We start from the raw sequence: 23,382 nt of genomic DNA on the forward strand, positions 1-23,382 counted from the left end.
CCTGATGATTCTCTGAATTTCCTCATTGTCTCTTGTTATGTCTCCTTTTTCATTTCTGATTTTGTTAATTTGGATGTTCTCTCTCTGCCTTTTGGTTAGTTTGGATAAGGACTTGTCTATTTTGTTGATTTTCTCAAAGAACCAACTCTTTGTTTCATTGATTCTTTATATTGTTCTCTTTGTTTCTATTTTTTATTTCAGCCCTCAGTTTGATTATTTCCAAGTGTCTATTTCTCCTAGGTGAGTTTGCTTCTTTTTGTTCTAGAGCTTTTAAGTGTCCTGTTAAGTCACTAGTGTGAGATTTCTCCAACTTCTTTATGTGGGCATTTAGTGCTATGAACTTTCCTCTTAGAACTGTTTTCATAATGTCCCATAAGTTTGGGTATGTTATACATTAAATTTCATTGAATTCCTGAAATTCTTTAATTTCTTTCTTTATTTCTTCCCTGACTCATTGGTTTTTCAGCTGAGCATTATTCGGTTTCTATGAGATTGTAGGCTTTCTGTAATTTCTGCTGTTGTTCAAATCTAACTGTAAGCCATGGTTGTCTCACAAAATACAGGTTATTCCAAATTTTTATCTGTTGAGATTTTCTTTGTGACTAAGTATGTGGTTGATTTTATAGAAGGTTCCATAGGGTGCTGAGAAGAAGTTATATTCTTTTGTTTTAGGGTGGAATGTTCTGTAGATATCTATTAGGTCCATTTGAGTTATAACATTTGTTAGATCCCTTATTTCTCTTTTAAGTTTCTGTCTGGCAGACCTGTCCATTGGTAAGAGTGGGTTGTTGAAGTTTCCCACTACTAGTGTGTTGGGTTTAATGTGTGATATAAGCTATAGTAATGTTTCTTTTACATTTGTGGGTGCCCTTGCATTTGGGCATAAATGTTCAGAATTGGGACTTCATAGATTTTCCTGTGATGAATATGTAATGTTCTTCCCAATCTCTTTTGATTGAATTTAGTTTGAAGTCTATTTTGTTAGATATTAAGATAGCTATACCAGCTTGCTTCTTAGTCCATTTGAGTGAAATATCTTTTCCCAGCCTTTTACTTTTTCTTTGCTGCTCTTAATATTCTTTATTTATTCTGTATGTTTAGTGGTTTAATTATTATGTGGTGAGGGGACTTTTTGGGGGGGTCTAATATATTTGGTGTTCTATAGGCTTCCTGTATCTTCACAGGTATTTCCTTCTTTAAGATGGGAAAGTTTTCTTCTATGATTTTGTTGAAAATATTTTCTGTGCCTTTGAGTTGGTATTCTTCTTCTTCTTCTTCTATCCCTATTATGGTGTCCCCTTTTTATGGCCTTTTTATGGTGTCCCAGATGTCGTGGACATTTTGTGTTGACTTTTTTGGCTTTACTGTTTTCTTTGACTGATGAATCTATTTTCTCTATTGTATCCTCTACACCAGAGATCCTCTCTTCCATCTCTTGCATTCTGTTGGTTATATTTGCATCTGTAGTTCCTGTTCATTTACTCAGATTTTCTATTTCCAGCATTCCCTCTGTTTGTGCCTTCTTCATTGCTTCTGTTTTAATTTTCAGGTCTTGAACTGTTTCTTTCACTTGTTTGATTGCTTCTTCTTGGTTTTCTTGGCTTTCTTTAAGGAATTTATTGATTTCTTCCATTTTTGTTTGTCTTCTCCTTTTTTTTTTTTTTTTTTTTTAAGCTGAGGATTGAACCCAGGGCCTTGTGCTTGCTAGGCACACAATCTACCACTGAGCTAAATCCCCAACCCTCTTTTCCTCAATTTCTTTAAGGGAATTTTTTATTTCTTCTTTAAAGGACTTTATCATCTCCATAAAGTTATTTTTAAGGTCATTTTCTTCTGCTTCTTCTACGTTGTGATGTTCAGGTCTTGCTGTTATAGAACCACTAAGTTCTGATGGTGCCATATTGCTCTTTGTGTTGTTTTATGTATTTTTACACTGGTGTCTACTCATCTCTCCCTTCAATAGGTGCCTGTGTCTGAGCAAGCTGCTCTTGGTCCAATCTGTGCTTGCTGTATCTGTGTTTCAGGGGGCCACTCTTGGTTTAATCATAGCTCTTAGTCTAATTGGATGGGGGGGTGGATTCTGGGGGATTCTGTGTCTCAGGGAGCTGCTGTTGGTCCAATCAGAGCTGGCAGGTTCTGTGTCTCAGGAAGCCACTAAGGTCACAGGGGGGATGGGTAGGTTTAGGGTAGGGAGTGGATCTTGTAGGTTACAGGGTCCAATGTGGGGTTTTGGTGGGGAAATGTGCCTGGAGGGGTCTTCCTTGCTGGCTGGCAATTGGGGAAGCAATGGGTGGGAGTTCCCAGGCATAGGTTATGCCCCAGGGCCTAGGTCCTAGAGACAGGACTCCCTGGGTAAGAGTAGAGTCACTCACCTCTTGGTCCAATCAGAGCTGGCAGATTCTGTATCTCAGGAAGCTGCTGAGGTCACAGGAGGATGGGTGGGTTTGGGGTAGGGAGTGGGTCTTATAGATTACAGGGTCTGATGGGGGTTTGGGTGGGGAAGCCTGCCCACAGGAGTGTTCCCTGCTGGCTGGCAAGTGGGGAAGCAATGGGTGGGGCAATACATAAATAAGTTTATCTACATAAGTTGAATAAGATTTGGTCTTCACTTACCGAAAAAAAAAATTGAAAGAAAGAAGTGTCCATCAAGAAAACAGCATGTATTTACCTCCAAAGTAGAGTAGCATTTGTGCACAACAATATTTACTGAAGAAGTGTGTTCTGAGCCCTTTCTTAGACTCTAGGGAACATAGTAGCCCTCTGAGTATCTATTGATGCTAAATGAAAATCCTAAAATTTAGTGGCTCAAAAAATAACAATCAAGGGCTAGAGATGTAGCTCAGTTAGAGAACAAAGTCTCAGCTCCTGTTTTTAACACTGAGGGTGGGGCAAATTCTTTTAAAAAAACTTTTTTATTACTATGCCTCATGGTTCTGCAGTCTAACTATCTGGGGTCACCTGAACTCTGGGGTATCCGACCCGGCTCCAACCAGATGGCAACAGCAGCCTGTAATCATCACACAAGCTTCCTCATACATGTGACAGTCAGTGATAGCTGTCCTTGAAGACCTCATCTGAAGCAGCTAAACATAGCCTCCTAGGGGAGCCTGGGTTTATTCACAGCATGGCAGCTGGGTTCCAAGATGGACAGCCTCAAGAGGACTAGCTGTAAGCTACATTGCCTTTTAAGACATATCCTTCCAAATCTCTTTGGAATAGTCACCAGCCTGTCAGGATGGGGGAGGGGTGACGAGGCAGACTCCACCTTTGTGAAGAAGAATGTCAATGTTGTATTCTAACAAGACAACGTAGGGTGTGACACCTTATAATGAGAATCTTAGAAAACTCAACCTATGCTGACCCACGCCTATAATCCCAGCATGCAAGAGGCTGAAGCAGGAAGACTCTCAGCTTAAGGGCAACTGGCTACATGGAGACCAGTCTCAAAGTATCAAAGGGAAAAAGAAAAAGAAAATTCAATCTGTCATGACAAGTTAGCAAAAATCGGAAGGCTTTTACTCTCAGTCTTATGCTTGGGGAATGGGGGAGCTGGCAATAAACAAATCAAGACAGAGAGATACAGGAAGTACGTAGTGATAATAACATCTGTGAAGAAGAATAAGGGAATGGAAGAGATGAAGAGAAAAACATGAATACAATCTTTTGTACACAGTGGCTGTGGAAGACTTCTCTGATCAGAGGCCATTTGAGCAGAGTTTGGGAGGAACTAAGCAAACGAGCCCTGTAGATAATTAAGGGACAGGATCACCATAGAAGAAGCAGCAGGGACAGAGGTCATGAGGGCAGAGAGCACTGCATGTCAGCAGGGAATGACCAGAGAGCCATCGTGAACCACAAACAAAAGTTCATTTAAGAAGGAGGCAAAGAGGTGAGGAGCCAATCCCGCAGGGCTCCAGACCACAGAGTGTGGGAGACCAGCTGGGAGACCGGCTCCCACATTTTAGGACAGTGTACTCTTGGGGAGTGAGGGATAAGAGACATTAGACAGAAGGGTAGAGGGAGGGGATAGAAACCGATAGAAACACAGGATAGCCTCGGGAGGGCCTGGATCATTATCCACCAGCCCCTTCTATGTCTTCTAAAGGGCTGTTTATAGGAATGCCAAGGAATGAAGGAAAGACCTCCCCCTAGCTCAGCCAAGTGCAGACCCTTCCAGTCACCTAGTAACCATACACATGATCAAGCAATCCTCTAATGCAGCTCTGCTGGGTGAAACAAGCTCAGATCTCACTAGAAAACCTTTGTGGGCCTCCACAACAGACCCACGGCAAGGACCAGAAAGTTTGCAGTAAGTAAGATTGGAAGCCACTAGAAGGATTTTAGTAGGACAACAGCAAAAACAACTTGTGCTGTAATAACACAGGCCCACTGGACTTCCAGGTAAGATGACAAACTAGAGGCTATTTCTGTGTGACCCAGTGAAAGACAGTGAGTCAAATGCAGTGTCAACTGGGCACTTCCCTGTGCTTTCCCAAAGGTGAGGCAAATGAAAGGTAAGACAGTCCTACAATCCTCAGAACACATCCATCCTTAGGACATGCTCACAGCCCTCACAAATCCCAAATACAGTTTCGGGTGTTCGAAGACAATCTTTCCTTTGACAGGCAACTCAGAAGCAAAGAGAAATCCCATATTGTCAAGCTATATGACTGCAGAGGAGAGCAACCTGGTGTCATCTTTAGAGATGGCCTGTCCCAGGGGCCTGGAAGCAAGGAACACCCATGGGTCTGGGAACATCAGTATGGCCTGCCACAGTCCCAGGGTGAGGAAAGTCCCAGAGAGACAGATGTGGCAAAGAGCCCTGACAGATGCTGATGAGTGGAAGGATGTAGAGTTGGCAGGAGGTTGGGCTCAGGCTAGGAAGTGCTTCGGAAGAGGGAGCCCTCAGAGTCCTTTGGTATGTACCACAGAGTGGGACAGCTGGATGTTACAGTAACTCTGTCTTCAGCTTTCTTAGGAACCTCCATTATGATTTTTATAGTAGCTGCACAGGGTCGCATTCTCATCAGTGGTGAATAAGGACTTTCTTTCCCCACATCTTCTAAACTAAGACAATTTACCAGAAAACTTTTGGTAAATAAAGGAAAAAAAAATAGGAAAAAAAAACCTATGCCCAGGATTATACTAAGTTTAGAAAAACTGAGAGCATTTTCTCTAAAACACAGAATGAGATGAGAGTGTCCACTCTCTCCATTCTTTTTCAATATAGTGCCTAAAGTCTTTGTTAGAACAATAAGACAAAAAAAGGAAAAAAGAATGGGGATATAAATAAGAAAGGATATAAGTAAACTATCTGGACCAGAGAAATGACTCATAGGTAAAGGTGCTTGACACACAAGCCTAGTGACTTGAATTCAATCCTTAGAGGCCATATACACAAGCCCTGGCGTGTGTACCCACATAGACACGGTAATAATAATAATAAGCTAATCTTAAGAAATAATTCTTTTTTAGAAAAGAGAATAAACTACTCTGGTTTGCAGATGGCATAACCCTATACTTAAAAGACCTCAAAGACTCCACCAAAAACTCTTAGACCTGTTAAACACTTTCAGAACTCAGAACATAAAATCAACACATAAAATATGTAGTTTTCTTTATGCCAATAATAAATTCCCAGAGAAAGAAATCGGGAGAACATCCTTCACGGTCACCTTAAAGAACTAAGATAACAAGGAATGAGCCTAATCAAGGAGATGGAAGACCTCAGCAACAGAATGTGTAAGACACTAGAGAAAGGAGCTGAAGAAAACCATCAAAAACCTGTGCTCATGGATTAGCTAGATTAATATTATAAAAATGACTACATTACCAAAAGCAAATAGATTCAACGCAATCCCCATCAAAATCCTGGTGGCATTCCTCACAGAGCTAGAAAAACTACTGAACTTCACATGGAAGCACTCCACACCACGACCCCATCCCACTGCAAATAGCCAAAGCAATCCTGAGCCAAAAAGAGCAATCCTGGGGACTTCACACTAGTCAGTCTCACACTGTGGCACAGAACCTCGGTGGCGAACATCATGGTCCTGCACGAAAGCAGACATGTAGAGGAGAAGAAGAGACTCAAAGATTCAACCCACACGGTCGCAACCACCTAAGTTCTGCCACGCTGTCAACAACGTGCTTTGGAGAACAGAGAGCCTCTTCAACAAATGGTGTTGGGAGACCTGGACTTCCCTGCGTAGAAGAATGAACTAGATCCCCTAAGTCTCACCCTGAACAATAAGCAACTCAAAATGGATGAGAGGCCTTGTTATCGTTCTTGAAACTTTTTTTTTCTTTTTTCTTTTTTTTTTTTTTCTTTTTTTGTTTTGGTTTTTCGAGACAGAGTTTCTCTGTGTAGCTTTGCGCCTTTCCTGGATCTCGCTCTGTAGACCAGGCTGGCCTCAAACTCACAGAAATCCACCTGCCTCTGCCTCCCCCGTGTACCACCATTGCCTGACTTAACACTTTTTTCTGACATCCATTTCTCTTATTTTCTTTCTACTGTTTTTTTCTTTTTTCTTTTTCTTTCTTTTTTTTTTAAGATTTATATATTATGTATACAGTGTTCTGCCTCCATGCATGCCTACACACAGAAGAGGTCATTACAGATGGTTGTGAGACACCATGTGGTTGCTGGGAATTGAACTCAGGACCTCTGCAAGAACAGCCAGTGCCCTTAACCACTGAGCCATCTCTCCAGCCCCGGGAACTTGAAACTTTGAAACTTCTGGAGACATATGCAAAGGAAACACTTCAAGAGAAAAAGTTTCTGAAATGGACTCCAGCACACAGGGAGTATTCCCAAGAATTGACAAATGGGCTTAGAAATAGTTAAAAGGTTTCTGTAGGCTGGGCGTAGTGGCACACGCTTTTAATTACAGCACTCAGAAGGCAGGGACCGAGGATCTCTGCAAGGTCAAGTCTAGCTTGGTCTACATAGTGAGCTCCAGGTCAGCCAGGTCTACCTAGAGAGATTCTGTCTCAAAAAAACAAAAAAACAAAAAAACAAAAAAACAAAAAAACAAAAAAACAAAAAAAAAAAAAGGAAAAAAAGGTTTCTGTGCAATAGAGGAAGCGATCACCAGAGTGAAGATCTAGGCTACAGATGGGAGGGAAGTCTTTGCCAGCTACACATCAAACAGGAGGGCTATGGTAGAAAATATAGAAAATTGGAAAAGCCAAACACTAATCAATAACGAGACATCCATTCACTACGTGGACTAGCTACATAGAGAATTCTCAAACAAAGAAATACAAGAATAAGAGCTAAGCTGCACGCACATTCTAGCAGATTTTGTTTAACATACTGTGACAGTTGATCCTGCTTGTCACGTTGATGAACTTCAGACTCATCTAGGAGACAAACCTCTCTGGGTATGTCTGTGAGGGTGTTTCAGAGAAGTTTAACTGAGGTGGGACAATCCATCCTAAATATGGGCAGCACCATCCCGTGTGCTGAGGTCCAAGGCTGAGTAAACAGAGAAAGAAAATGGCACGCCCAAATCTCTCTCAGCTTCCTGTCTAGGACAAAGTGTGACAGCAGCCTCCCCAGAGGCAAACACCCTTCTTCCAGTCAGCCGCATTCACCAGAAGCTTTGTCATGGCAGTGGGGAAAGTGACTAACACACATACCATCTCAGATTATCTCTGAAATGCTTTTGAATACATCTTTGACAACTTTAATACTTGCCCCTTCTACTGCATAATCTAGTCCACTGCCCAAAAGTGAAATGTACAATCAAGGCAATTAGGATGGGGGGGGGGGGGTACCATTTGATTCAAACATCTAGGCAATGGTGAGTGGATTTCCACTTCCCTGTACAGTCACAGAAAACAGAAGCAGCTGGACTGAAATTCATGGCTCAGAAGCATGCCACCCCTGGGAGGTAAACGGGTTCTTGGAGGACAAGTGAGTCAATCTCTCCTCAAGCTGATAGGCACCCTAAAGGATGTCAGCCCTCCTACACATCAGATGGCTTTATTTGTTTGGTTTTTGTTTGTTTGTTTGTTTTTTGTTCTGTTTTTTTGTTTTTCAAGAGACAGGGTTTCTCTGTGTAGCTTTGCACCTTTCCTGGAATTCACTAGGTAGCCCAGGCTGGCCTCGAACTCACAGAGATCTGCCTGCCTCTGCCTCCCAAGTGCTGGGATTAAAGGCATGTGCCACCACCACCTGGCTCAGATCGCTTTATTTCCGGCGGGTTTCACACAGGCTTGCCCCCGACTGCACAGCCAGGAAGGAAGGTCTTCACAGAATGTGAGTTCTTTCCTTGTGGTGTTTGCTAAGTGGTGGCACACATAATCATTTTTATCGTGCAGAGACATTCCTTGAGGTCCCCCCGGCCTGGCCAAATCCACAAACACGCGTCTCTGCCTATTACTTTATGCCGTGACTTAAAGTGAGATGAGCCAATTAGAGAATACATAATAAGCCAATTAGTTGTTCCTTACTTTTCTTAATGAGTGTAAAATGTGCGTCTGCTCAAATTACAGCTCATCTGACAAGATTCTTTGCTCTGTGACTACTACGATTTGGCATTGTTTCATTTTTTCAATATCGATGGCATCAGTCACAGGAGCTGAGCTTCTCCAGGAACTGCATTCATTTTTAAAAATAATCACCCATCTCTTGAACCCAGGTCCTGGCTGTCTTTGCCTCTTTTCTGTCGCCGTGATAACACACTCTTACAATAGCAAATTAAGGGGAGTCTTACTTCACACTTCCGGGTACAGTCCACCATGGCACAGACGTCAGGGCAGCAGGAGCTTGAAGCAGCCAGTCAGTTGCATCCACAATCAGGAAGCATTGACGAATGGGAGCATGCTCAGCTCACTTTCTCTATTGTATATTGTTCAGGGTCCCCTGCCCAGGGAACAGTCCCACTCACAATTCAGATGGATCTTCGCACATCAGTTAAAGTAATCAATATAATCCTCCACCCACAAGCTCAGAGTTGGCCATAATCTAGATAATCCTGTAAACTCAGAGGCTCAGCTCTCTGGTGACCCTAGATTCTGTCAAACTGACGATCAACTCATAACCATTGTGAAGACCGTCTGTCTGAATTGCTAGAGCATGGTGCCGCCCCAAAGCAAAGCTGAAGTCCAGCACATCCTGAAGATACGATACCTCTTTGAGAGTCAACTGACCCCTCAGAGGGAAGAGCTTTGCAAAACACATTTCCAATGTTTATAACATTATTTTGGTGCCCCGGGAGATTAATCCATATATTGTCATTGGGCTGTCTTTATCATCGTCTGTCCACAAGGGTCAAGTATAAGAAATGAGCCCCACACAGCAAAGGACCATGATTACAGCCATGGATAATGGGGAAAAGGGAACCCTTGAGTCCCTGTAAGATGGCCAGCTCTGGATCCAAAAGGAACAAAAAAAATAAAAATAAAAAAGAATAGAGTCGAAAATTTTGTAACTTTGTCAACATTTATTTTCACCAAACAACTCATTAAATCACTATAAAAGTCAATGCATATGGTTGGATATGACAGTTTAAATTCCAGAAAGAGTTATAAGTCAAGTTAAACTCATAATACATAATGTAGTCAGGGTGTCTCATCCATGAATTATAACATTTTTATTACGTCCCAACTGCAAATTACCAACTTGCTCCCTGTCCTGCCAATCTCCTGATTAAATGGGGAACTGTTAGGCACCGTGAAAATATATTATGGTAAAAGATGACTCCCTCATTTTTCTCAGTTATTTCTACATCCTTATTTAAAGCTTTGTCACTGGAGCAGCTGGTCCAAACTGAACTGTGGATTTAGCAAAATGATAGCAGAATGGATGAAGTAAGAAAAGAAAATGGGTCCAAAAGGGCCTGTGTTTATTGTATCCTTCTCCAGTATTTGTGTGTCTTCAATACTTTTGGTGTCTGTTTCAATCTCTTCGGTTCTGTCTTTTTAAAGTTATTCTTACTTTACAGGTCTTATTCCCTGGGGCCTAACTTAAGGGTATTTTATTTTGTGTCTTAACACTGGTAATGCGACAATAACTTAAATCCATCAAGTTTCCCCATAAAGCAGTTTAATGTCTTGAAACCCTGCCAATATGTCAGCTAAAGAAAGTGAATCAAATAGACATTATTCCACATTTACCATGAGCCACGCTGCATCAGGTCCTTCAAGAACTTACTAAATCACCAGTGTCCTTTAGGAACTTGAGTTCTAAAGTTAATACATGCATTCATATTTCACAACATAAACAGCCAGTACACATATATTGATTAAATTCAATAATTTTCCGTTTGTTTCTATTTTTCAACAATGTGGTGTACTTACCTTATTCTAGAGCAAACTAATAAATCATCATTATAAGGGGAAAAAATCTTAAAATAAAAAGACCCTAAAAGAAAGCTACAATCACCTCATTAAAATATATAAACATATAGGATGTAAATATTATTTTTTAGTTTTCATGAGCAATTATGATTTGTGGTCCCTATTCCTGGCAAATGAGAAAAAGTTACTGTATTTGTAGCAGAAATGCCATCTTTATCCAGGGACACAATTGCATGGATATGTCTGATTATAAATTTAGAACCAGATCCATCAAAGACAGAACTCTGTGACTCAGAAAGCCGCAGGAACCATCATCTAGATATGTCATTCATGAAAGATGTATAAACAAGATTAGCAGATGTGCTTAAACAGAAGGGTGGGCCAGTAATGTGTGAGGTAGATATGTCTGGCAAGTAGACAGGAATGCCTAATAGGATTTCGATGGGCACAGACCCTCTGGATCTCCAGGCCAGCACACCACTGAGCCCCCAAATCTTTAGTAAATCATTGTGCAGCACACGATGTCATAGTTAGTGGGACTTGGAGAAGGGACACTGGATAGCCACAGATTCATCGGGAAAGCATCCTGCAGGGAAAGAGGTCACATCCAGAGGGGCAAAATGAGGACTGGGAATCAAAAGCAGAGCCGCATTAGGAGCTCGGCAGCACCGGAGTCACTACCAAAGCGCATCACTTCCCTGGATGTCCAGAAACGACAGGGAAATGCTGACCTTCACACCAGAATGAGTGCTGGCGCGGGATTTCACTTACATACCAAACACAAATGACCCCAAGCAAGCCGGGAATTTCATAGCTGGCATACAGTCTGCATGTCTACAAAACAGGGAGGGAGGGAGAGAGAGAGAGGAGAGCAAAGGCTATGGGAAGATTCTAAGAGGATTCGGTCACTGGGCTGAGTGAAACTCTTATTTGCTAAGCTCTCCTTAGCTTATGTACTTTTCATGAAGTGCCAGGGACTGAATTTGGAGGCAACTGCTTCCAAGTTTCCTATCCAATTCCATTTATGAGCTTCTGGAACATCCCACCTCCTCACCACCCCACCCCCACTGCCATCCACAACTAGCTCTTTGGAGTGACACCTTCTTGAGGGAAGAGCTCAGAAGTCCAAGAGAGAATGTAGCTGACTCAGGATAATTTCATTCACGTTCCAACCATGCAGGCTCCAGCCTACAGCCAAAAGCGACCTCAATAACACCGCCCCCAAGTGACAAGTAACAAAGTCACAACAGTGACATTGACTGCAGTTCACAAACCAAGTGAGGAAAGATCGCCAGGAATCACAAGAGTTGAGAACACTGGGTAACCTCAGCGGGGCCCACGGCAGGAGTGGGAGGAAGATGAAAAAGAAAGGGAAAAAGAGAGGGAAGGAGAGAGGGAGGGAGGGGGGGAGGGAGGGAGGGAGGGAGCGAGGGAGGGAGGGAGGGAGGGAGGGGGGGAGGGAGGGGAGAGGGAGGGAGGGAGGGAGGGAGGGGGGGAGAGAGGGAGGGGGGGAGGGAGGGAGGGGGGGAGGGAGGGAGGGAGGGATCGAGGGAGGGAGGGATCGAGGGAGGGAGGGATCGAGGGAGGGACGGAGGGAGGGAGGGAGGGAGGGAGAGAACTGTTGCAGTGTAGGAAGAGAAGACAAAGAAAAAGAAACCCCATCAAACAGAATGTTTCGGTTCCAGATGGGGACCTAAAGCAGACTCAGCATAGAAGTGAACTGGACTCAAGACTCTGTTAGCCAGGAAATGGTGTGGTGTCTTGACGAGGGGCTGCCATGGGAAGACAGGTGTTATTACATAGAAACCAGCTTTTCTCTGGCCGATGGAATGTTGTGAGCCTTTTTCCTACACTGTGGAGAACACAGAGAAGGTTGCCACGACAATCCAAGTTCAAGGTGGTGAGGGACGTCACTGAGTGGGCTCAGCAAGAGCATCTTCCACGTGAAAGCGACTATATTTACTAGGCACCCGAGGGCAATGACACAGAGGAACAGGAGCTTAAGTAAGTGCCTATTCCTGTTTTATTATCTAAAATTCCAGGAATTAGCAAGATGAATAAGTCTCTTGGTGGAAGCCAGGGGAGACAGGGGCACATAGGGAGCCAAGTGAAGCAAAGAGCTTACCTAGCAAACAAGTCAACCAAGGATTGGGTTCCCATTGTTCAGGGAAATACATCACATTCTTGGTGTCTTGAAATAACACAATTATTGACCTATACTTCTACAAATGGGAGTCTGAGGCGAGTTTCTCCTAAGTGGGGATGTGTTCCTTGTGGGAGCTAAGGGAGAGCCATCGGCTTTTCCACCTATCACCAGCAATGAGCGCAAGACTACTGACATCAGTTAGGACTGAGCTGGGCAGATCCTAACAGAACTTTGAAAAATAATGATTTCAAAATGAAGGGATGTTTTTTTATTCATACCTTTTCCAAGGGCAGAAGGCGAAGGCCTGCCATGGTGCCTCAGTTGGTACTCAGCCTCTGCATTTTTGGAGCCCACCATCCTTAGCACATGGGCGTTTTTCTTCACACTTTTTGTCCCGTGATCACTACCAGATGGATGCTGTTTCTCTAGCCCACCCCCACCGCCACATCCTAGGAGAAAAGAAGAGGACCGGGAAAAATGCCAAAGGGGGTCAGGGGATGTGGCTTCATTGTAGAGTGTTTGTCTGGCTTGCATAAATCTCTGGATTGGCTACCCAGCACCGTATAAAACCAGTCTTATTTTCACATGCCTATAATCCTAGCATTCAGAAGAAGGCGGCAAGAAGATCAGAAGTCCAAAGTCATCCTTGGCAACATAGCAAGTTTGAGGCTTTAGGGCCATCATAAATTCCATTAGACTCTTGAAAGACAGGCTGAGAGAGAGGTGGGGGAGAGAGAGCCAGAGGCCTGGTTGGCCACATCTGTCTTACAAAGCCCGACTCAGCCTCCTCTGTTTATGTCCATAGGCCATAACCTTGTGCTGTGGTCATGCTGAGCTGTGGGGTGAACGTACTTGAGTTGGAGATGGGTCAGTCAGCCAATAGTGTCTGTCAGGTCTATAGAAGTATTTCCTCCATGGCAAGAGAGAGCTTCCAAGTGGAAATCAATCACTGCTTCAAATCAAGCAGTGAGGAGAGAGAAAAATATTTCCCAGTGGAAAACACTTCTGTGATATTATATATTACTTATGAGGTACCAGAAACTATTCCCTAGTGATATGTGCATCCATTTTATCCTGGAGACAAAGGGGGTTTTCATTGCAATCAAATGGATTGCAATACCATGTGACTTACAGCAAGAATTTGGTCAGGATAACTTTTTGGAATATTAAGTTTCTAACTTCTTATAACCATTTAGAAAAGTGCTCTTGGAATAGTCTAGAGGCTCCAACATATGAATCAGAGAAGATACTCAATTATGAAAAAAAAATCATAAAGATACTGAAATATTCCCAGAACTATGTTAACCACTGAGAATTGTTTGAGGAAATGTCATCTCTCACTTGAACAGTGAGTTTAAGCCAATGTTCTTCATAATGAGTTAAGTTCCAAACATAGTTCCTTTGTAGACCCAAACAGTAAATCCAAGACAAGGGTAAAAGAAATCACAGGATCTTCAAGAGCCTACTCCTAAGAGGAAATCTAAGTCTACTCCTAAGAGGTTATCACTCCAAACATTCAGGAAATATTGAACAAGTGGGTATGTAGGTATGTTGATGCATGTGCAAGAGACATCAAGCCAGACAGAGACAGAGACAGACCTGGGGAAGGGGGAAGGTACAAAGAAATGGGCATTTTTTATGAATAAAACTCTTAAAACACTGCATTCTACCTGTGCAGATATTATTGAAAACAGCATTTTTTGGCTGACCTGGCAGGAATTTATTCAGCAAATCTCCTGACTCATGAGAACCCAATCATCAAATTATTTAACTTGTTTTATAACTTTACACAGCAAAAATTCTCTGCAGACTCTCTCTTTTAAGGCAGCACACCCTGGTTTATGAATCTCCATCTCTGCTCTGGCTATACTGTTACTTCCTCCTCCCAGCCTGCCTCCAAATCCCAACTTAACCATTTCTTTGTCCAAGAAACTGCATTATGACCCTGCAACTCTCATGGGTATTTGCCCAGAAAGAATATATTCAAGTGGCTCCCTCCAATAATCCTCTTGTCAAGATCCATATAATTTATGAAAAGGAATTTTTCAGGGCTTTAGATATAGTCTGTGCCATATTCAATTTAATCCAGTAAATATTTATTGAGTGCCCACCTAGAATTGTGCTATGCCCTGTGTGGAAAATAAAAGAAATATATAGCACCCGGCCCTCTGGTCAAAGGGTTTGCAATGTTCTTGGGAAAGAAAGTTGAGTACTGATGCCATTACAGGATGCAAAACAGCACAGGGCAATGCAACAGAATTATGTAGCCAGAACCAAAATATGAGGGAGATTCAACACTCCATTTGGCCAGACCAAGAAGGATGGAGCTACAGGGAAAAATTTGTAGGGGAGATAGAACTTGAGACTGCCCCTGAGAGACACGAGGTTGGGCTGGATGCAGCAGCCGACAAGGGCACTTCCCACCACGGGAAGAATGTGAGTGAAATCAGAGAGCGGGAACAGGGAATCATGATACATTACAAGGAAATGTGAAAGGCCAGGCTGGCTGAAGAGAAGGGAGGGTGGAGATCTCAGAGTTTTGATAGAAAAAGTTGGGTGGGGAGAATACACAATGACCACAGAAAGACTTGAAGCTGTAACGTCTTCATATCCTTGCTTGGTGTTCAGCCATTGTTGTTAGAGGATTCAGTCACCAGGAGCCAGCATGAAATGAGAACATGAGCTGTGTGTGTGTGTGTGTGTGTGTGTGTGTGTGTGTGTGTGTGTGTGTGTGTGTGTGTTTGCACTGCTTTGACAAAATCCCAGCAACTTAAAGAAGAGATGGTTTCTCTTCTCTCACAGTTTAAGGGTATAGTCCACCATGACAGGAAAGGAACCGGCAAGCAGCCCTGGAGGCAGTTGGTCAGATTATATCCAGGCAGGAAGCAAAGAGGATGCGTGCTGGCCCTCAGCCCAACTATGTCCTCTGTAATGGGTCTGGGACCCCAACCTATGGAATGAGTCCATTCACGCAGCGCATCTTCTCTGCTCAGTTAATCCTTTCTGGAAACACTCTCATAGACATGCCTCGTGGCGTGTTTCCACGGTGATTCTAAGTCCCATCAAGATTAACATCATCACAGCCTTGAAATGAGAAAGCATTGATTCTCCTTCCTGACCCTCAGCAGTACCTTGTTGCTTAGACATCCCCTTCACAGCTGTTTCTTAAAAAGGCAAGGGGCTGGGCGGAACCAATGTTGATAACTTAGGACTGCTATGAAAATCAGAATTACATATAGGATGTGCTTTGTACCTACAAACAGATGGACTCTTTTTCAGTCCCATTCACTATTTGTTGACTCTCTACTATATATTAAAAAAACAACAACGATTGAATTTGGCACTAAGAAAATGAAGCAAAACCATGCCGTGTTTCCTTTGAAGACTTCGGCGGACATGTTTTAAAACAACCCACCAGCCAGTGTGATGGCTCAGCGGGTAAAGATGCTTACCATCCAGGCTGACAACCTGAGATTGATCTCTGAGACCTACTAAAGGTGGACAGAAAGAAAGGACTATGGCAAGTTGTCCTCTGACCTCCACACAAATATTGGGGCACTCACATACTAATTAATTTTTTATTTAAAAAATGGAGCACTGTTTTGGAGTCACACATAAAACTGAAGCTTGTTCCCGCCAATTACAAGTTGCATCACTTGGAGGGAAGAAGTCGCTCTGCATCTCAGTATCATCACTTGTGCCACTAGTTTGACAATATTGACCCATGGTCCAGTTTGAAGATTCAATACCACTCTATAAAGAAACCAATGTGGTACCTGACACCTGGAGGCCTTCAATAAGTATTATGTGAATTCTATCGGGAAGTGGACAGAAAACAGTCTGATAACAAAGAGCCACTGGGAGTCAGAGGATTTTCTGTGCTGAGGCAAACATGGAATAGAATTTTTCAAAGTGGGCATGAATTAGGAGAGTATTTGTAGAAGAGAGAAGAATGTGAAAAGATACAGAAATAAGAAAGGAAATGGTATACTCTACAGTATGCAGGTCATTTGGTATTGCTCGACTACAAAGTTCAAGGCAGAGAATCTAGGAGACAAAAGTGGCCAAATCATGGAGACTTGGGAATGCCAAAGGAAGATATTTGGAGAATGCCCATCAGGCAATGGGGAATCACTGATGAACATTGAGTGGCGGAATAAGTCAGCAAGCTGTCAAGATTAAAAAAAAAAAAAAATGCCCTCTGGTAAGGAGAAGGCAATCATTCAGGAAGACGTTGAAAACACTCACAGCACAAGGAGACAGAGAAGGTGGGGTGACCATTGGAGACATTTAGAAGCTGATTGCAACTGCATTCGGTTTTGACAGACATTAGAAAAAGTTGACTATTTTTAAAGACTGCGTCTTGTCTTCTTGCAGTACACTTGCTGAGACTGAAGACAGAGATGAAGAAGAGGTTTGGAATAAGGATGATGCCTCCTGCTTAGGGTGTGATGAACTAACCAGAGGCATCTGTGGCCTCTCCAAATGGAGAGCGGACATGATGTTCAGCAACACACTTGGAGAACTGAGAAGACTAAAGAAGTGGACTCAGGAGGCAAGGGCATGTATGGATGGAGGTTAGCCGCAAGGATGGACCCATCCAGGATAAAGGACAAGATGAGACAACTCTCAAGTCAGGTCATTCCTAACTGGCCCAAGAAAATTAAACTCGAACTCTTTAAGGCAAAAACACAAACCTCAGATTTAGAGCCTGTTTAAATATGCCCAAGGTCAAAGAAACACACTTCCTGGCGAGCCTTTTCTCTCCGTGGTAGATGTTGGATGTGTGTAAGAAATGAGAGGACCACATAGAGAGCAGATCTTGGATACTGAGGGGGCTACATGGAGGAAGACAATTATGAACACACTGTCTCCAGGAAAACAGTTCATTTACACAGTAGATTTGACAGTTCAAGTTGCTTCTTGGCAGAGCCGTCCTGCCTGGCCCCCACACAACCTGGTGAGCTTCGATTATAGCCTCGATGCTGGTGCAACCGCAGAGACCCCCTAAAAGGGGAGTGATGAATGAGGTCCTGTCAGGCTTCATTCCCTGGGTGGCCTTGAATCTCTGCCGTTATCTGTTACCCTGCCAGTGCTGACAGTGATGAACACGAGGCAGGCAGCTAACGACACCCCGATTCATTACCCAGAAAGAAGGGAGAGCAGAAATAAAGGGAAGGTGACTGCCATGTAGAAGCTTCTCACATCAGGGCTGTCTTCCTCCTGCAGGTGTGAATGGAGAAGAAGTGATGAAGCCCTTTTGTCTCATACAAGGACTCTAATGGTACTCACAACAGAATAGTTCTCAACGAAGCCAGCTGGGAAGGCCCAAGACCAGCCTCAGCAGGGTAAAGTTCTTCACAAGACTTAGGAATACAAAAGATATTTAGCAACTTACTTTTTAACCCACGATTATTGTAGCAAAACAAAAAATAAAAGGCACATAAAAATCATCAACCTGTACAGCCTTCCCAACCTAAATTGTTACCTATCTTCGGAGAGTGCACTCTCTTTCCTTAAGACTATATTAGACTTATGGCACCACACTAGCAAATGGTTAAGTAGTCTTAGCCATTGCTTCCAATTATAGACATTTTATTGTTAAAGTGGTACTTGGTTCTTCCCTAAAAAGATCAAGATTTTTGTTTCAACTCATTTTTTTTCTAACCTGGTGAAGAATGAAGGCTTCTACTTCATTGTCTCCTTTTTCTTATTAATGGGACTTCTCATGATGCCTAAAGACATGAAGCATGTTCAACAAATGCATCTTGAATTTAATGCTCAAAGAAGACAAGTTTGTCTGTCTAATCCAATCCATCTTAATGCAGAATGTCAATCAGAGAACTATTCTGCAAGGCACCAAGAATGGTTCTCTCTCTCTCTCTCTCTCTCTCTCTCTCTCTCTCTCTCTCTCTCTCTCTCATGTGTCTATGTCTGTGTCTGTGTCTGTGTGTATGACTGACTGTCAGTGTGTCTGTATCTGTGTGTCTGTCTATCTCTGTGTATGGGTATCTGTCTGTTTATCTATGTCTCAGTCTATGTTTGTGTCTACATATGTTACTAGGGAGTGAAGGCAGGGCTTTTTTGCATGCCTGGCAAGTGGTCTACATGGTTAAGCAAGGTCTTTAGCCAAGACACATGTTTTTAACAAAAAGAAAGTTCCACAGTCAAATGGATTTGAAGAAGTCTATGTTAATCAAGTCTAGCAGGTACCTTTCATATCACATTTTTTCAGAATCTTTAACATACTAAAGTATATTTTGATATTCCTAAAGCAAATATAATCCATAATATTTTTAATCTGTTTCTTGTACACACAATACTTTTGTGCAATATATATTTCCCCTGCTGTTACAAAGAACCATACTTTGGGAACAGGTAGCCTAGACAAATCCTGTATTCTCATTCACTTACCTTAGCAATAACTCAAGTGATCACCAAGATATGGTCTAAGTATGTGGCAGACCAAGACAGTTTGAGGGTAAAAACGAATGCTGAAGAAAACAGGGGGACTGAAGATGAACCTCAGTGAGGAGAGTACTCACCTACCATGTAGGGAGGTCTAAGTTCAATCCTCAATACCACATAAAACCAGAGGTGACATGTATGCCTGTCATGTTATCACTTGGGAGGTAGAAGAAAAAGGTAAATAAGCTCAAAGTCACCTCCACTACATAGCTGGTTCAAAGCCAACCTAGGCTACCAAAAAAGGGATGTGATGGAGACAAGAAAAGAATAGCATGAGACAGCGATGAGATAAAAGTGCTTGCTTGCAAAAATTGTCCTCGGACCTCTAAACCTGATCCTGCCTATGCACGCTCGAGAACACACACACACACACACACACACACACACACACACACTCATATATACATACATACATACATACATACACACAAATAATAATAATAAATAATTTTTAAAAGTGTAAACTGGAGGAAAGAAGAGGAAGTGGGCTTATATATGAACAAGATACATTAAATATTCATGTGTAAAAATTTCCAAAAATTGATTCTTTTAAAAATTAAATAAACCAAAAAAATTAAAATTAAAATTATTAAAAACATAGTACTAGCTCCCAATGAATGCAAAAAGCTTGCCCACAGACCTCCTTTCATACATTCTGACTTTGGTCCCTATTTTCAACATTCTTTGTTGAAAAGAAAGCTGCAGGAGTTAAAGAGGCCACTGAAGGAAGAAAGGTAGTTTTCTTGGATTTGGGAGAAGGGCAAGGGAGGTCATAAATACATGGGTTTTGTTCTTGCTTTTTGCTGAAGGCCCAATTGCCATTCTAAGAACAGTAGCACAAGACATCAACTGTTTCTCTGGGACAACGTTCTCAGTTTTCCTTTTATGTACATATGAATGGAAGTTGGTCAGACGTTCAGGACACTTGAAAAACTACCGCATAGTTTTCTTAAGTGCCTAATGCAAGAGCAAACACAAAAGGATGATTTCTCCAGTGCCCTAAGACATGCAGGCACCATATGCTTCTTGTTACGTAAGAGGGGTGCACATCAGAGGCCTTTTTCATATCGGCTATTTGGCATCTTCTATTAAAGTGAGTCACTAGGTACATTCAAAATAACTTAGCTGAAGAATGGGAACCCAAAAATCTAGAATTAAGCATGAGCATGTGAACCACCTACCTTTGATGATCAATGTTTATTGCTTAAGCTGCAAAGTAAGGAAAAGCAGCAGACAAATTCAAAGCAACCAAACCCAAACACTCTAAGTAGTGTGTTGAAGTCAAAAGGGGTGGGAAAAGGCAACACTGGGGTGTAGAGCTTTCTGCCTCCCCTAACTCTTCATCTTTAACAAGCAATCAGGGTTAAGCTGGGAGAACCGACAGTCTAAGAACGAACGTAACATCTGAGAGAAATAGAACCATCATCATGAATTAGAGAAGGACCGACCATCATTCATTTTTCTGCTACCTTCTCTGCAGGAAAAGTCAGCCCTGGGGAGGGGGTGGGGAATCTCACCGGTATTTTCTTTCTAAGTCCTCCGGGAAGTCAAAAGCCAATCATGGTGTTTGCAAATGAAGTGCAAAGAAACCTGCCTCCATTTTCCCCCTCGTTGCCAATGGCAGGTTGGCTGACTCCAGCATCAAAGAATTTAGCAGAGGGAGGAGAACTATAGTTCTGGGGCTTCTGGTAGAATGACGTTTGTCCTTCCTCATACTCCGTATTAAGTTCTTTTTCTCCTATTCCCGGCGATCAACTTGTGTCTCTGACTTTTTCCGAGAAGGTGCTCACTTCTGGCTAACAAACGTGAATGGTTCTGTTGCTTGGCCATCTATTGGTGACAAATATACTCCTTCACCTCTCAGGGACCCTGAGAGCTGGAGGATGGATGAGCCTGAAGGAAGAGCTGGGACCAGGAATTCAAGGGAAGGATTCTCGCTCTTGGTCTTTTATTCAAGTTAACCACCGGGGAACCGTATTTTAAACTCCAAAAGACTTCATAGACATTTTCAGAATTTCTCCAGAGACACGGATCAATAGATCAGAATAATCAAGAAAAGCCAACAAGTTTGCTAAACGCCACTTGAGTGTTTTACTTGAATAGGCAAAAGGCAGATGGAATTATCCCAATCTCCCGAAGTAAGGGAGAACTCAGCTCTGGGGGGGGGGGGGGGGGGAAGCACTTCCAATTTGCAGCTGGAAATAAAGGCGGGGCGGGAGGGTGACATTTTAATTCCAGTCTCCAGACTTGGACCCAGGGACCTGAGTGACATTTGTTTGTTACATGGTTTTTTAGTTAATGAGCAGCTTCCCGGTAGCCCTGAATAATCAATGTCCCGACCATTCAAAATAACGCACCCTCTATGAGGGTCCAGGGCCTGCTGATTTTGCGGGCAGTTTCTCTCTTCCCTTTCAGCTAAAGCTCACTGAAAATGAAGGCAGCCTGATTGCTCTGAGGGCATCTTCGGCCCCAGTGATATTTAAGTATTAGCCTGGGAACTCTGAGCCTACGCTGCCAGCCAACTAGAGATATCTGCCGTGGTGGTATGATATCCTGCATGAGAATAAAACCTCAAAATCGTTCATGTGAAGCCTACCTCCATTTCAATAAATGAATCTCACACGAGGTGGGATATGAGTGGTGAGTGAACTCTGAGTTCCCAGGAACAATTTCCAAAATGGCTCTTTTGCTGCGGTGTGTTCATGGTAAGGCGCAGGGCAGGGGTTCCTGGTTGGGATGCACGGCCCCTTCTGCGGTCTTGTCTGCCCTGACAGCTCCCTTGGAGCTCCGCGGCCTTTTCACAGAAGTGTCTTCGGTTTCCTGTGCTCCTCCTGCCTTTCACACTGGTCCTCTGCTCTCCACTCCATCTCTTCCTCAGTCCCCCTTTGTTCCTCTCATCCACCCTCCAGGCCCTTTTCTTCTCTGGTACGGCAGCCACTGTAGCATTCCTGGGTACTTCTAGGATAGGGGGCCCCTGCAGCCGCCCAGGAGAAACAAACCTAGCCCCCCACGCCAGCCCCAGAAAGTGTACAAATCCGAGCTGGAACAAAGTGGTTCTTTAACTCACAGTCAAAAGAATTTTCCTCAGCCCACGCTGCGTGCGCTGTATTGTTAACTTGTATCAAAGGGGTTCCTATCTCAGGAATCCCGGGAAACGTTCAAACATGATTGATGGCCAGTCAAAAGAACATCCTTGGCGCGATAAGCCGCCGAGAGGGAATGTGCCCAGCCGGTTCAGGATGGGCCTGCCTGTGCCTTTGAAATCCCTTTCATCGCAAGGGGAACGTAAGCTCTGCAGGGTGAGAACAAGCCTGGACTTTCCGTGGAATTTTCCTAACTGCTGATATGTAATCCATACAGCCAGAGGTAGCAGACAGAGGATAAAAAGATTTAAAGAAAATGGAGACACAAGGACTGATTTTTTTTTTTTAAGCAACTTGGAAATAAAAAAGCGGGGCGGGGGGGGGGAGGGGGGGATGAGAACAGCAAGGTTTACATTAACCCATTGGGAGGGCACTGGAATCTCTTTGATGAAAGACTGAGGTTGCTTTGAAGCACTTTAGTGAAGCAAAAAGTGAGTGTGGTGACCAGCAAATTCTGCATGCTACCAAATTGTTAAAATGCTGCACTGGATTTTCCTTCTGAAAGGAAGACTATGTCATGAGTAGAAAATCTCTCTCTCTCTCTCTCTCTCTCTCTCTCTCTCTCTCTCTCTCCCACACACACTGCCCCGTGTGTGTGTGTGTGTGTGTGTGTGTGTGTGTGTGTGTGTGTGTATGTGTGTGTGTGTGTGTGTGTGTAGCCGAGCTACCCATGTGGAGATTAGAGTATAACTTGAGACACTTCTCACTTTCCAGTGTGTAGGTAGATTCCTGGATAGAGATCTGGTCATCAGGCTTGGTGGCAAACACCCTTACTGTCTGACCCATTCCATTGACCCAACCAGTAGAAACGTGAGCGGTCACCAAAAGATAAGAACTCAGTAAGAGGGAGGGCACGTGTGCACATATACGCACAACAAGACATGAAAATGATTGCTAACGTATCAGCACCCTATTAATCACAACCTTCCTTACCATGTGTTCAGATTCTGAAACAGCATTTCAAAAGCTGGAACAAGGCAGATGATATTTATGAAACGACAAAGAGGTGTTTGGCGGTTTCCACCACAAAGAGACCCAAATATGGCGTAGGAAGACTGAGGACAGCCTTAGCTAGTGAGGAGAAAACAAAGACTTTGCCTAGAATTGGAAATCTACAGCTTCCCTTGCGCAAAAGGAACTGCCAGTTCAGGTATCATGAAAGAGCCTGAACAAAAACATAAATAAATAAAGTTTTAATAAAATGGGGGCCCGGACAGACAGCTCAGTGGTTAAGAGCTGTCTCCTCCTGAGGACCCAGAATTAATTCCCAGCACCCACATGGCAGCTCACAATCATCTATATCTCCAGTCCCAGGGG

Source organism: Onychomys torridus, chromosome 6 (genome assembly GCF_903995425.1).
Source record: "Onychomys torridus chromosome 6, mOncTor1.1, whole genome shotgun sequence".
Taxonomy (NCBI): domain Eukaryota; kingdom Metazoa; phylum Chordata; class Mammalia; order Rodentia; family Cricetidae; genus Onychomys; species Onychomys torridus.